The sequence below is a fragment of the Haplochromis burtoni genome, unplaced genomic scaffold (assembly GCF_018398535.1).
Source record: "Haplochromis burtoni strain Fernald_Lab_line unplaced genomic scaffold, NCSU_Asbu1 Contig_1, whole genome shotgun sequence".
NCBI classification, from domain to species: Eukaryota; Metazoa; Chordata; class Actinopteri; order Cichliformes; family Cichlidae; genus Haplochromis; species Haplochromis burtoni.
In genome coordinates this window covers 762,624-776,777 of record NW_024582362.1, presented here as the reverse complement: position 1 = coordinate 776,777, position 14,154 = coordinate 762,624, and the positions used below count along the sequence as shown (strand labels likewise).

The window sequence follows — 14,154 nt, the reverse complement described above, 5'->3', positions numbered from 1 at the left end:
GTGTGTGTGTGTGTGTGTGTGTGTGTGTGTGTTCCTGTCTAGCTATCTTTGTGAGGACCGAAATCTGCATTCTACTATACTTGTGAGAACCAACAATCGTTGTGAGGACACACACACTGGTCCTCACAAGTTTGAAGGCCTTTTTGAGGCTCAAAATGTGGTTTTAGTGTCACGGTTTAGGTTAGGGTAAGGGGCTAGGGCAGACCTTCCCAAAGTGTGGGGCCCGCCCCCTAGGGGGGGGCGCAAAGCCACAGACAAACAGGATCCCACATTCTTGATTTTTAGTTCAAACACTTGTTGTAATGACTAACTACTCCTGACATTTTGCAGATGTTTGCTCTTTATACAGTAAAGTTACAGCAGGATGCAAATAACATCAGGCTGATCCTGCCACGATTTGTTCCCTCGGTTCAAATCACGGACAAACAGCTGTTTATGTTTTTAAACCCATTTTGCACAAAGAGGCATTTTTTGAAAAATGTATTGACAGCAATGTTGAATATTATTACACAGGAAAAAACAACTACACGTAAAATAACCACACCGTGATGCCTCTGCCTTTGTAAATCGATGGACAGTAACTGTGTGTGTATATGTAAGCATGTAAAACCTGCAGATAGTCAGATTAACAGTATTTTGTCTCTATCTGCCATTCTGCAATTCATCTCATGTAAGCAATAACATGGCGCACAGCGTGACGTGAAAAAAGGCACATAACTTTGACGTTGCGTGAGGAACTCTGTATTCCTCGTCCACACGTAAACGCAAAAAAGGAGTTTTAAAAAATCTCAGTTTTTGGTGATTCGAAACATCGTTTACGTGGACGAAACAGCTGCTTTTTCAAAAATACTCGTGTAGGTGTGGACGTAGCGTAAAAGAGTTAGTAGTTTATATTCTTACTACCTGTCATTTATTGCGGATTACTTGTATTTGCTTAATTGTTTACTAAATGTTTGAGGTGTGAAATGAACCGCAATGGAGCAAATTATGGGCGCGTGTGGTTGGAGGGTGTGTTTGTGGGGGGCGTGAACATTTTTCTTGTAAAACAAAGGGGGGCCAGCAAAAAAAGTTTGGGAACCACTGGGCTAGGGAAACCATTATGTCAATGAAGGTCCTCACTAAGATAGCTGAACGGGCGTGTGTGTGTGTGTGTGTGTGTGTGTGTGTGTGTGTGTGTGTAAAGACAGTTTTTAGCTCTTCCGGCCTTTTATATAAACTAATGGAAATGCTCTGAGGAATGTTCTTGGCCTTGGATTTTAGGTAAAAGCAGATTGGGATCTTGAGTGAATGGAAAATCCAAGAAAACCAACAGCTAGCCATATTTTCCACCATAGCTTTTAAGGAGAATGTAATGATAGGCTGGTAGACCCTGTGACTGCTCTATATTGCGGAGATGGTGAGTAAAGATGAGCTTCAGAATACACAGGCACTCATCTTGAGCTTTTGAACTTAAAAAGTCAAACGAGAGCCTTCCCACTACTCTGCAAGCTAAAATTGAAGCATACCTAAAGGCTATTGTGATTTTCAGCAATAAAGATGGCAAAATATTACTAAAATATTCTCACCCTAGGGAAAGCAGCTGCTTTTATTAAAAGTAATAATATTATAGAGCTCATTCAGGGCACTGAGGTGGAGTAGAAAGGTATAATACTTACTCAGACATTGAAAATGTCAAGTTTTACAAGATGGCTTTTATTACTCTGAGGGGAGCCTGGGGTGGAATAGCTCACTGGCAGAGCTTGGTCCAGGAAATATGGAGGGAACTGAAAATGTTCTTATACAAAGAGCCTTTGGAAATATTGTATGTATCTGTATTGTTAACAGATCCCAAGACCAAACGCAACAACAAATAGATTTCACTAATGCTCATTTAGCCTACGTGGCCAAAGTCTTACTTATTAATCCCTATCTTGCACTTCTTGTTTTGTCTATAAAATCTCCACTAATAGAAACAAACTGTACAAGCTGCGGTGGCTGACATGCTCTCTGTTAAGGCGAATGTGGGCTCTTATTGCTATTGATACAAGCAAGCTCACTAAAGCGTCAGCTGAAACCTATCCCCGACAAATGCACCATTTACTCCTGTTTGCTAAAAGTGACATTTATAAAAAGCTAAAATAAGAATGAAAAGGCTTTGAGGATGAATGCCGCAGAGATGCTAAGCATGTTTAGAGGACTGACTGCTGCAACTACAAACTGATTGTTGCTGGTTTTGGTGTTTTCATGGGATTTGTTTCGAAAGAACAACAACTCACAAAGCAGCAGCTCGGGGACGACGTCACACATTTGGGCCCTCTGTACGAAAACCCGGACATTTTCATCAATCTTGAAAATCCCCCCGGACACCCCGGACAGAACGTGAAAAGTGGACATGTCCAGGGAAAAGAGGACGGTTGGTCACCCTATTTTACGTGCACACAAACCACACAGTTCTCTGCACCAAACTCATTATTAATGAGGGTTTTTTTTCTTTCTTTTTTCTTTTTTTAATTTACATTTCAATACAAAACACTGTGAAGTTGCTGGTATGACTGGACAAAAAGACAGGATTTACAACAGTAACTGCTGCCACATTGTTTGCCATCCATTAGTCAAGATTTCCAAACTTTGACTTAGTAAATCAAACGTTTGCAACACCTAACTCAATTGAAATTGAAATTTAGCTCTGCTAAACAGGAAACAAGCATCAATCAGGAAACAGGTTCATTCTATTGGCCAGCATTAGCTATTTACAAATCTTTTGGTGATCATATCGACAATGGCTGACAAGTGAACATTTAAGAGTAAAGAAGAGAAAGAAGAAAGTGAGTATTGATGTTGCATACATACAAATATGTATCTGGAGAAAAACAAAGGTGTCCACTACACCACATCACAAGGAAAGGATGTTAAAGAAAGAGCATCTCCACAATCAACATTCCTGCTCTGAGGAAGAAGAATGCCTGGTTTAAGCTTAATGGCAGTGACATATACACATCAAACACGAGTGTCACCTAAATTGGTCGACCCAACAAATCAACAGACAAATGTTGCCATGCTAGCATGGAAAACTGTTGGGTTTTATACAAACAGAAAACAGCCACCAAAGGCTATGCTTAGTACGTGTGGCAAAATCTGTCCTGAAATGCAATGTGGATTTAAAGTTAAGCAGTGTCACGCTTGTATAATCCTTCTACTACTTAAATAAAGTCCTCAGAGTATACGGACTTGATTCTGTGCCTTCACGTAGCCAGACACAGTAAAAAATAGAAACTCGCTCAACTCTCTCTGCACAACTGTCCTTACTTTTTGACTGGAATGCTTTTATTTGATACTGCCGGGCCTCTTTCCAGTATTTACATGGTGCCGCCTATTTATCAGTCAGAGCAGGATGGAGTTCTTCAAACAAACCATGTCCAGATAGAGGACAGGTTTTCTCAAAACTTCCAGCTCCAGAGCTCACTTAGCCACTGTTCCTAGAATATCCCAGCTTAACAAAAACATCCTGTGTGTCACAGGCTTTACCGAATATATTTACAGAGATTGGCGCTTCGTAATGTGGACCATAGCTAAACGAAAGTGCACCGAGTTTGTCAGGCAGAGGGGTAATTATAAAATCGTGCCACCATAATGGCGTCATTAGCGAGCAGTCAATTGGGTCAATGGAAAACAATAGAAAGCCAACATCTGAGGGACAAGGGCAAGACACTGCAAGTTGTTAAACAGGGTGGTGGACAGAAGTCTCATCCATATTTATTAGGATTAGGCAGCTTTAAAACTCAAATTCATACTTTCCTTAAAAAAACGCTTTATGAGGACAGAAAACCTTGAATGCTTTATATGCTTTTAAAGAGTGAGAATGATGTTAGCGAATAAAGTCTGACAAACCTTACACTCTAGGGCATTTGTAGGTTGCCAATTAGAGACAAAATTCTAATTATCAGTACACTTTTTGCATTTCATCTATTTCTGACATAAGTTTGGTCCCAAGGTTAATTCGCTCGGAGACCAGACCCTGTAGATAAAAACATACAACTCCTTTTCATGTGTACACAAAGCATGCTTGGTACTGAACAGAAGGAGAAAAAAAACCCGGGGATGTTCTTGTGTGTTGTGGGAGGCACTATGTCAAACCAAGTGACTAACAGAGGAGATGGATGGGACAGGCGTAGGTGTTTACATTGGGAGAAAAGGGCATTTAACAGCAACTGTCGGCGGCACTGCGTCCCACCTCTATCTACCCCCTTCTCGTTGTTGCCAAAGGAAGAGGATGTTCAACAAAATGGCTTCACTGAGTGAATGGTAAGCCCTGCGTCTCTTCAGCTGTCCCCATCGAGTTAAGGCAAATAAGCCAGCCTTAAAAAAAAAAGAAGCAAAACCTGTATTTACCAGTTGCCAGGTGTTTTATAGCTGCCCTCTTACTCTAAGCCCAATTTGATCTAAGATCCTCCCTGCATGTAGACTCACGGTACATACGAACTTAGTTTTCTATCTTGGCAAAGTCTCCGTTAGCTCCACAAGCATCTGACGTCACTACAAGTCTATTATTTCCCTCTGTGGATAATCCCTGGCATAGAAGCCGCCCACATAAGTGACCTCTACCATTGCCCATAGCGCCGCAATAACAGACTGGGAAGATATTTGCCATACCACTCCTGTTTTCTCTGTGTGGTCACATCTCAAGATTTTTATTTGTGGCTTAACTATGCATCTCCCTAAAGCTTTAGAAATGTTATAAGGCTAAAAACCATCAAGCCAGACCTATTATAATATCAAAGAGTGTAAAGAAATGAGGAAAAAAAAACTTAAAAGGCTGGTGTTAATGAATCATTGTTAGGCGAACTACACATTGCTGCCTTATTAAATCATTTTCTGCTGGTTTGTCACATTTCTCTATTAAAATGTTGCCATTACCAGCCGCCTTTTACTTGTGACTAAGAGGAATGCATAAAAAATGACATATCTTCTGGCGCTTTAAAGAACGGCAAGATAAGGTGTTTTTATACTATCTTACAGCTACTGCAGGAATTTAAAAAAAAAAAGAAGAAGAAAGATTTTCAAAGAGCACCTTTAACTATTCTACTGAAAATTATTTGGCTTACAATGAGGTTAATTTACAACAAGTAGAAGTCAATTAACATGACAGAGATTCTGTGTGATAACTTCTTATAATCCCCACCTCTATTAGACTCGAGATGTTTTGGCCATAAGGACAGCTTCTGGTCTAAGCTGCTGGACTGATAGAAAATCTTCCTGCAAGATGAGATATGTTACTTGCAGCTAATTGAGAATGTAATCTGCCTCAGTCAAAGTCTTAAAGCATAATGACTAAAATAAAACAAAGTTTTATACTGTGGATGTTACACGAGCAGTGGACACAGTCCCAGAGAAATGAAGCTTTCTATCAACTTTAATACCAAGAATTAGATTGAGATTAGCTTGGTTTGAATAACAAAAACTAGAAGATTTAGCTCTAAAGGGTCAATCCAAATTATATACACGTACATTGTATCATCAGGATGGCCTGGTGTAACATCTGTCAAGTTAACAACAACCACCTCCGGTGCTGTTGGCCAGCCGTGTGCTGGAGGAAAGTGCGCTACTGTTGGTCAAAGACAAAAGAACAGGAGATGGGAAGGTGTGTTCTTAGGCAGCGAGAGAGAAGGAAAGGAAGGAATGTGGAAGTGAGAGCAGGGCCTTTAAATTTAGGGACCATGACTGGTAAAGAGAGAGGGCTGGCTGATAACAAAGAGACAGGCTGAAGTGCAGGATGCTGGGATTGAAAACGCTAAATATTCGCTGGGAGTGACCAAGATGGACAAAATAAGAAACAAAGTTAGAAAAGCAAGGCTGAGACATGTGCAGAGAAGAGACAGTGGATATATTAGATAAGAGATGTCAAAGATGGTGTTGTCAGGGAGGAGAAAAAGAGGAAGACCACAGCGGAGGTTCATGGAGGACATGCAGAGGGTTGGTTGAGACAGAAGAAGATGCTAGGGATAGGGGGGGATTGAGGCAGATGATCCGCTGTGATGAGCTCTAACAGTAACAACTCGAAAGATGAACAAGAACAAAATATATCCATTTAAAATTTGAGGTTTGAGCATAGACTACTTTTCTAATGGCCAGCATGGGGCAACTCTAAGTTATACAAAGAAGTCTGTAAATAAGTCCACAAGAAAGCGCCTCTAACGATCACTTGCTTTGTGATCTTATTAACAATTTATTGAGTTAATGGGCTCAACCCTAGTTTACTGACTCTTTTACTTCTTGTTGTAATTATGATGTAAATTTAGCAAATTATAGTCAAATTCACAGTCAAATAGATGATAAAGGAAAGTATGTGTTAGACTGGGGTTTCTCTGTGATTGACTTAAGTGTAAGGATGTCGTGTTCTTGACCTCTGAGTTATAATGTCATAATAACATGTGGTTTCAAAAACCCAAGATGGCTACAAGGTTTCACTTTCACCTGGGAATTTTTAATCTGACAACAAAAAAGTCAGCAAGTCACAAGTTTGACTTGGGCTTACTAAATAAAACTCTCCATTTCTCTATTTCTTAGAGTGAACAACTGCAGCTCCCTGTCCATAAAAATATCCCCCATGTGACCAGATCACAATGAGGTCTAAAGTTTAGAAAAATATGCATTAGCACCATTTCTACTCTCTTTCACGATCATTCTTTCTTTTTCACCAACACTTTGGTGATCTCCACTACGTGGGTGTGTTTCTATCGCATCCATAACTCACCCACCAATGGGAGCTAGAATGAAAGCTCTCTAATGAGTTTTGATCAAACCTTGAAGATCAATGAGACGTGGCGTGAGCTGGCTTGAGGCCCAGCGAAGGATGACAGTGCAGAGAAACACCTGGTTAGGCCTCTCACCCCATCCACCCCCACTGGCCTCACTGCTGCTTGGCCACATGCCGCTGGCCCAGGTGTGTTTCCCCCTAGCTCATGGAAGCCGTCAAACTTTACTTTCCTAGATTTGAATCAGCTAATACATTTGGTCAGGTTAATGCCTGATCTCCTGTAGAGATTCAGATCTGCAGTGTTATGTCTGGATACTGATGTAACAGACTAGTCCAGCCAAGTAATCAAGTGCTCGTGTCCTAACCTTAGTCTCTCTTAATGATATTTGACAAATGGAGGCATACGGTCAGGAGCTACTGTGTGCCTTTGCTTGTAAAAACACTGCCAAAATCACTGCACCTCATATGCTATCACTTAGACGAATAGCTTGGTAGAATTATACTGGCAGCCAAACCCCTGCCTTCCCGTTAATAACGGTTTCCTCTGGTCTTGTGAGAAACTGACAACTTGCTACATCAGCAAAGCGGCGATAAAAACTTGTGAGAGACAGTCTAACGTTGTGAAAGTGCCAAAACGAGCGATGAAAGATGAGGTTTAGGGGCACTGTAAAGGGGTGCGAGTGTGCGAGCTCATTTGTCTCTCTGACCCGTTTACCTTCCCCGCCTGCGGACTGAGGGAAGCTGATGTATTTATTGGTGAGAGACAAAACAAATCACACCCATCACTAAACATATGAGTGGTAAAAAGTAGATGATGGAACTTAAAGGACCAATATGGCTTAGGGATTAAATACAAAGCACAACTGAGGGTTTCTTTATTTGTCAAAAACAACAACAAAAGAAGAAGAACTTCTGATTAGTTATCGTGTGACTTTATGGTAATAAAAATAGAGATTACACAGTTGCATGTAAAAATCTGTGAAATTAACTCTCATTTTTTTCCCATTTGCCTAGGATTGGGCAGACCAGTCTTGTCCAGATGCAAATCTACTCAGCAGTGGAAAAAAGTTAATGCAATTCCCACAGTGCTGAGGAGATCCAGACAGGAAAATATAGGCCTGTTAAGACAGTAAAATGCTTCAAATTCGACTCAACTTTAAGCTTAGTGACAAACTGTAAAAAGTAGTAGTTCACCGTTTTCCCTAGTTAATACATCTACTGTATGTAGTGTGAAGAGCACAGCAACTTAAAGGTCGCAAGATATATACTGATGTTCCCTTTGAGAGGAGAGAAGCAGCAGCATGGGAAATGTTGCGATCCGCTTGACGTGACCAAACAGCATCACAAAATCTGCACTAAATTTGATCCCCAAACAGCCACTTTGATGATACAGATTACATTTCTGTGTGATCTCAAAAAGCAGATGAATTTTAGAAGATTAAGAAAACTTGTTAGTTTATTCTAAGTTCTGATCCCAGACAATTAATGTAACTGATAGTTTGTGCAAGGGATGCGTTTTATAAGAGGGACAGCGCTGTTTTTCCAAGTTCACCCTCTCATGGTTTGACCCTCACCACTCTTCTCCCTCCAACAGCTTAATTAGACACAGCCACACACACATTAGATGGTCTCCCCCTTTTTTCTCTCTCTTTTTTTGCTTCACACACTGAATGGTTGGCTGCGGTTCAAGGCACAGCAAAAAAAAAAAAGAAAACAGCTATGGAAAACAAGCAGCTTTCGGAGCCAGGGGAAACCATCACACACACACACACACACACACACACACACACACACACACACACACACACACACACACACACACACACACACACACACACACACACCAAGAACACCATAGTGAATGCAACTCCAAAAAACTGTCTGGAAATTTAAATGACACTGCATGCAACAGTAACAGCGTGCCATCTTCTCTCACAGTGCAGAGATGTCTGCCTTACAGTGCATCAATCTGAATCTATGGATGGAAAAACTGATGAAGATGGGAGTTTATAGTCCCGTGAGCGTTTATGTATCGGTGTAAGAGAGGCGTGTGCTCTTGTGCAAGATGTAGCTACTCACCTTTTCTTTCTGGTAGGCTGTGTTAAAGTATGTCCTGATAACCAAGTCTTTTTTTCTTCACACTCACCCAGAGTGACACAAACTAACACACTGCCTCAGTCCCAAAACTTTTTGCTCTCTCCCGGTAGATCTACACTTCCACTGATCCCTCCCTCCCTCCCTCCCTCCCTCCCTCCCTCCGTCTCTTGCTCTCTCCCTCTCTCTCTTTCTGTTAGACTTCCTGGGCTGCTGTTTATGCTCCAATCAGGCCTTCCAAGAAACTACCGCTGCCCCTCCGCCCACCTACTCTCTCTGAGCCAGCAGCGATTGTTTGGCAGGGGCTTGTCACATGTAGACGCCTGTCTATGTATGTGTGTGTTCCCTCATGACTAAGGTTTTTTAACCTCTTGCCACTATCTGGAGCTGGGCTCTCCTCAGTCACGAGAAGAAGAGTTTGGGAGACGCAAACTATGAGCTAAAAGAGCGAAGGTGGAGGGACGATAGGATAGGAAGGATAATGCACAGTGGGGGCTGCCAGCTTCAGTCTTACTGAGACAAATACACTTTTTCAGGCATGGGTAAAAAGGGGGTTGGCTGTGTTGACTGAGAGCTGGGGGGCGTGACTGGAACTTTCTCTCCAAATCCAACAGCTTGTTGTTATAAACCGCAATGAGGCTCAGCCCGTCACAGACCTCAAAGCTTGGTCTCCACAGCAAGTTCCCTTTACCATAGCCTGCCAAAGGTTTTCACTGTACTGTATGCGCTCTCACAGTGCCAACCTCCAATTCACAGTTTCACTATAGCTGCCCAGCCCCATGCATCCCCAGCTCTTTCCAGCCTCTGAGTGAAATAAGAAAGAGTAGGCTTTGTGTGTGTGTGTGTGTGTGGGGCGGGGGGGGGGTGCAGGGCAGTGAGGTGAAAGGTGATGTGTGGGAGGGGACAGGTTGACAGCAGCACACTGAGCTTTTATTGGCGCTGTTAACAGTTCTATCATCACAAGATGGTAACACCATGCGGGGTGTGGAAGTCCTTAGACAACTCAGGCACCGCGCAAGCACTTCGACTTTGTACCTCTTATAATCTGCTATTAAGGTAAAACTTTGCACTGGAATAAAAAGAAAGCATTTCATTCAGAGGATAAGCATTACAATTTCTGGATTATGAGACAAACATAGATGATCTAAACCACTTTGTATGATGGTAAAATGAAAAATCACAGCACTGCAATGGGGAAAATAATAAACCAAACTACTGTAAGTTTGGCAGATTAAAGCGGATTCTGCTCAGAGGTGTTTACATAGATCGTTTCAACAATAAGGCTACTGTAACTCCGCAATTTTCTTTCAAATACATTTGTTCCAGCTAGGCATGCGAGTCTTTTTAGAGTTCAGCCGCATGGGTAGATTGGGGGGTGCCTCTGTGCCAAGTCGAATTCAGGAAACATTCATCTTGTTGTTTAGTCTGGGCACCATGTGCTGGAGCAGGGAGCCTGCTCTCCTTCACGGACCCCTCCTCTTCTGAACACAAGCACAAAAACCCCCACGCTGACAGACATGATCCGGACAATCACAACTGCGGTTCATTGTTTAGGGGCTCAGATGCACAAAACAGCAAAACTTCAAAGCAGTAGTTAGTACAAAAACAGCATGAAAAGATCAAATGTGCTCAGTCACTCCCTCGGCAGCTCAGGTGTGCCGGCATGTAGGCTTTGTACGTCAGCATTTATTTCTCCTGCTTTTATCACATAATAAAGACAGAGAAAGAGCTTTTGACTCTGTGCACGATAACAGAAAGCAGGTGCAGTGATGTCTATACAGTGCCGTACTTGGATGGGTGTGTACACATATGTAACTGTATGCCCATGTACTCATGAACATGTTTCTGGACTTGTGTTGCCATAAGAAAGTGGAAATACTTCTTCCTTACTCTCTTCCTGCATGCACATTATAAACAGGGCCCACTCTGACTAATCCTCTACCACTAAATCCTTCCAGTGCTGAAAAGACATTCAGAAAAATAGAAGTGGAAGCAAAATAAATCAAAACATTCGGGATTTAACGGCAAAGAAGCAGGTGAGGATTACACCTGAGGCTATTCAGCCTGGCGGCTCAGCCTGTGCCAGTCTGCCACCAAGGAGACGAACCTGCAGTCACCCAGTGAATGAGCCACCTGTGTGCCTTGGAAGAGGCTGAACTCAGCCGTGCTCGTGTAAAGCAAAGAGAGTGAAATGACAAGCCGTTCGCTTTCAGCAGCACAAATGAAGCTTCGGGAAAGGAGGCTCGCAAGCTAACTTTTTTTTCCTCTTTAGGCCAACGTGCTTAACAATCTAAAGATGAGTCACATGAAGAAAAAGAACTGGATACACTGTGTCACCTCCTTTTATCTGAAAAGTACGGTGGCCCCTAGAGACAAGGCACGTACAAACTCCAAAACACCAGACTGTGAGTGTTACGTTTCGCAATTTCAAAAGGCAAAAATAACATTGGATGAGCTTTTCGGGCAGGAGGCTCGCGAAAAGATACATTTATTTTTATTCCTCTTTAAAGGCAAAACGTGCTTCACATATACTAATTAAGATCGAGATACTATGTAAGAATCCGAACTGGGTCACTGTGTCACTTGCTATATCTTTTATCTGTAAGTTAGGATAGGCTCTGAGACATTAAGGACGTACATATCATACTAAACAATGCAAACTCCAAAAATGTTCAAACACAAACCAACTTTCGCACTAAGAGAACACTTGCCAAATCAATAAACGTTACTATACCCTAAACCACTGTTCCAAAACTCCAAAACATCAAATGATACTCAAACTATTGCACTAAAAAAATGCACTCCCCAAACACGTACAATCAAAACACATTAGACAGAAAATTAAAACACTTGCAGAACTTAATCCAAAATATAACGACGTGCTTCCAGGACGCTAGGGGCAGTGCTTGAGCTGATTTGCAAAATACCATCCGGAAGTTATGTCCTAATGGGGGATTTAAGTCGAAAGTAGCGCTTCCAGGTTGTCGATAGCAACCTGATATAAGGGACAACGCTGCTCATAACAACGGTTTAGCCAGAATATAGTGAGATACTTATATTGTGTACTTGTTTGTTTGTTTTGACAGAGGCTTTTGTGTGATACTATTAATAAGTATAACTGAGGTGAGCACAGGAAATGCAATACACTATTTTTATTGGGTTACATTTTGTACGTAATAGTTATTATCAAGATTCAGATTAAGTAAAAAGATAGCTGAAGTTGTGTCATTTATACGAGCTGATATTCATATCAACTTTGGTTATAGTATAAATATTATTAATCGATGCGCAATATTAGTTTATACTATGTTATTCATTATTTAGATTTCAATATCGAGTGACAATGACTCGTGTGTCACATATACTCAGAGCTTCCATGTAAGCATTCCGTGCAGTTATTTTAATGTCTTACTTTTAATCTTGACATACTATGAATGTTATTATTTTGTGCGGTGCATTTTATGAATTTTCATAGGTGTCAGCTATCATACACAGTGACCAATTGTTGTTCTGTTAGTAATGTAGGAGCTACTCTTTGCGCTTCATGCTTTACATATATTATAATAAAAAAGAAAATTTACAAAGGTGATACACCGTTTATATATGATAAAACGTAAAATGAGTAGGAACTGAAATATATTTGAATATATTCTTTAGTTGAGTGTAGAGAAAATCGCTCAGACGATTTCCATCAGACTGTACTTAAGTATAGCAGATAGAATATTCAATGACTTCCTAGGCCTGGCTTCTTGCTTAATTGTGAGTAACATAGTAGGCAGTAAAGTATAGCACATACCATCCTTATAGAATATTATGATGTAGACACATATAGATAGCCTTACATCAGTATTACTGTCTCGTCTACTAATCCAAAATACTCAAAGCTTCATAGAACTGGAACAAACATTTATTTTTAGCTCCATTCTGCTGCTGATACATACTTTAGGTTTCTGAATATTAAACTTGTTGCTGCCTTTCATAGTGTGTAACTTGAAGGCCCTGAGTACTTTCTCCCACACTGAAAACACTGGAATGATAAAATTATTTGAACATTACCTAATAAGACTGATTCAGGACAGACAGTTATGTTAAACTTTCCTAGCAGTCCTTCACAAACAGGGAACAGTCTGTCTATTCTCTCCATCTGTCAGCTGCTGCTGGCTCTTCCTCCTCCTCTTCCTCACACACTGCTGAGTTTGTCCTGGTGGATCATCAGGGGTGCAAAGCCTCACAGATGATGTGCAGCAGTGGGTCCCTCAGTCTGTCCTCACTCTGGACACTTGCAGTTGTCACACATGGAAATCAAATGTGTGATAAGCTGCAGGATTCAAACACAAGTGTAACTTATAAATACATGTTCATACTTTTATTCCACAATCAGAGAGAAAGAAAAGAGAGAGAGTGCAGGACAGACAGACAGGTGACAGTCTCAGGTGTATACACTGCTACAAACAGGAGGATTTAGTGTTTGTGTTATTACGAGTGAAACAAGAAGAGTTCCAGATGGTGCAGTGGACACATGTGTGACTGCTGTGATTAAAGCATCTTTCTTTCAGCTTAACGAGTGAACCGTCAGCTCGTTCAAACACACGTTAAAGTCCGTTTGGCTCGACACCACCGAACAGAGGCAGCAATATAACATAGCTAACATTAACAGTGCAGTGGATCCTGCTTGTGCCGTGATATTCAGGACTGCAAACCGAGCAGCATCACTGACTTTCAGCCTGTTGTGTTTGTGGATATATGACTGACTTTAATTATCCACAAAATCATCACATTCTCTGTAAGATTAAGGTCGACTAATATATTTTTAGTAAAGGCTTTAAAACCAAGTTAATATCTGAAAGTAACACTAATGTCACATAACTTTCCCGACATGTGGCCAACAATAATGGTTTAATGTTCTTCATTAAAAAAATATTTGCGCATAAATAAGTGACATAATATTCAGTACTTACTTCTGAAAGTTTACTCTTCCTCCGCTCCGCTTCCACCGTTTTTTTTCGGCAAAATTATCCACACCACCACCGCACTATGAAGTCTGGGATATGTTGGGCCATGAAGGCTACACCGACCCATCCTTAAAATTCAGGGAAATTAAGGACGCATTTGAGGGCCGCATGTAGAGCAGCCTTTGAATTGGGAAAGCCTTCTCTTGTCGCTGTGACGTAATCGGCCTTAAAATGCGGCCTTTAAGGCTGCAAACCCCAAATCCGGTCATTGGTACTTCCTGGCTTGTGTAGTTACTAGGTAACAAAAGCTCAACACTGCCCCTAGCATCCTGGAGCACTTCCGTTGTGTTTTGGAATTTGCATGTGTTTTTGAGT

General features: G+C 41.3%; 1 protein-coding gene across 12 annotated transcripts in view; it reads right to left on the bottom strand.

Annotated features, from left to right (window-relative positions):
• Positions 1 to 14,154, bottom strand: part of si:ch211-285f17.1 (sickle tail protein homolog) — a 126,150-nt gene that overhangs the window by 61,744 nt on the left and 50,252 nt on the right. Inside the window, exon 1 of one of the 12 annotated variants that reach the window (XM_042218494.1) lies at positions 8,813 to 8,953. The exons of the other annotated variants lie outside the window; for them this stretch is intronic. The gene's annotated coding sequence lies outside the window, so the exon portion shown is untranslated. Of the gene's footprint in view, positions 1 to 8,812; positions 8,954 to 14,154 lie in introns of those variants that run through there. 12 annotated transcript variants of the gene reach the window in all.